Source organism: Alosa pseudoharengus, unplaced genomic scaffold (assembly GCF_046254945.1).
Source record: "Alosa pseudoharengus isolate Yale_2024_CS ecotype anadromous, Long Island Sound unplaced genomic scaffold, YU_APseudo_1.1 YU_APseudo_1.1_scf_11, whole genome shotgun sequence".
In the NCBI taxonomy this organism is placed as follows: Eukaryota; Metazoa; Chordata; class Actinopteri; order Clupeiformes; family Clupeidae; genus Alosa; species Alosa pseudoharengus.
In genome coordinates, this window is record NW_027468576.1 from 34,750,557 (window position 1) to 34,752,551 (window position 1,995).

The 1,995-nt window shown below is 39.6% G+C and overlaps 1 long non-coding RNA gene across 1 annotated transcript; it reads left to right on the forward strand.

Moving 5' to 3' along the window:
• The first annotated feature begins 323 nt into the window (after nucleotides 1-323).
• Nucleotides 324-1,336, forward strand: LOC143116486 (uncharacterized). The gene is made up of 3 exons (XR_012985803.1): nucleotides 324-404; nucleotides 534-575; nucleotides 667-1,336. It is a non-coding gene; the product is annotated as an uncharacterized LOC143116486 (long non-coding RNA).
• The last annotated feature ends 659 nt before the right edge of the window (nucleotides 1,337-1,995 follow it).

Below are 1,995 nucleotides of genomic sequence, written 5' to 3' on the forward strand. Positions count from 1 at the left end.
GGTTACTCCTATCAAAATGACTGATAACTTGATGCATACCAATTAGTAAAATTTAGAATTTTATTTTTCAAAATTTCAGTTACCCAAATAGGCCCGAAATCTGAGAAATGCCCAAGCACTCAATAGCATTCAAAATGTTCATAAGCACTCAATAGCGCTCATAGCGCTATTTATAGTGACGGGGTGCATATCGCTCCGTCACATCATGTTTTTAAAAGCCTCACATTTTTTGCTTCCTGCTTTTATACTTGCACATTGCTTGCATCCTGCTTTTAAAAACGCGAGGTGTGTTGCACCGTTGTCAGTTGCACTGTTCGCGTACCCGGAGCCGGAGGTGAAAAACTTATCACTGACACCCTATTTATTCAGCCCCTGTTGCGCATGCATCTGAATGAACAACATGGGTAAGGATTTCATTTGCTGTAAGGTTGATCAGGATAGAGTTTTTGATATCACATTTCTATTACAGTATAATATATAGACCTACTGTAGTTTACATGCTCATGATCCTGTTTCTTTTACACATTATTCAGGGTCAGGAAGATACGCAATACATAGATCCCTAGCTCTGCCATGTAAGTCACATGAGCATTGCAAATTCATGATATTGTTTCTTTGATTCTGTTCTCATATTTTTGATATTAATTATATTTCCCTATTTTCCAGGGTTTTTTGGTCCATCCTATCGGTACTTCTTGTTCGTCATATGGATTTCCATTATTGTGGCAATATTTACTCTTCTATATCTGAGAATGAGAATAGAAGAAGTCATTGAGAGAGTAAAAGCACTACGTGAAGATGTGACTTCAGCACAGGAAAATGAGAATGATGATTATTGTGATGTAGAGATACCGGAATAATTTATTTTAAGATCATTGCCACCTGAAGGCCAAACTGCTGTTTTCTGATCAGTACACTTACCTCGTCTCTTCACTATGTTTAAAATAGAATGCCTGAGTGTCTGACAACAACTTGACAACCAACGACAGTGTCTGGTGACCGATATGCAGCCTCTTTCCCCCCTAATGACCTCATAATACAAGCTGCATATTGGATCTGACCAAACTTCATATTTGCTGATTTTGTGATCTTTTTAAATGTGAGACTCTGATCTTGCCTTGTGGTAACTCTCATGGTGAAACTTGTTTGACATGTCTATGAAGACGGAAGTGATGGCCACAGAGTCAGATAGAGAGAGATGAGATATGGTAAATAGGCTTGGCTTGGAGATTCCCTACATATACAGTAGCCAAAAGGTATTTAGCACTTCACCTGTGTACATCTGAAATTAACTGATACCCTGCACAGACAATACTGCCTGTAAGCATAATCTGACTAATGTCGAGCCATACTTTCAGTTTGTGCATGTGCTTTATAAATAAAGTTACCTTACCGTACCTTTCTGAGTATACCTTTGTGTGGCTGTATTACTATGGTTCCATGTGATCATGTAAACTAATGCATTCAGAGTAGTGTAAAGAGAGAGGGGGAAGAGGGGCATGATTGAGCAGGGACAGAAGGGAGGGGTGACATGGGGTGAGTAAAGGACTAAAAACTGGCTTATCTAGATCAAAAGTGTTATAGCCATGTGTGTAGATTTGCGTGGGGACCGAAGGACGTGTTCACACCAATGTCAAATGACGACTGAAATGTCTCCACCAATATTCAGGTTGAAACGGAAAAAAGTGGCTCATGCGCATAAAGGGTTAAATAATTTCCCACTTTCTTCATTGACGCCTATATACAAATAGGCTCCCAAAACCAGATAGGTGATCCCCAAATATCTCTCTGATATTGCTCCTCATAACCCCTGAAAACTGTCTAATCCCAGGACATAAAGCACCGACGTCTTCCTGTGGGTAGGCCTACTTCGAGATATAATTCCAAACGGGACAGATAGGCTACTACACTTAAAACTTAAAAATATTGAACAAACCTTCCCAAACTTTGAAATTGCGATCAGTGACTGGCATCGGGTGAACGAAACTTTTCGAA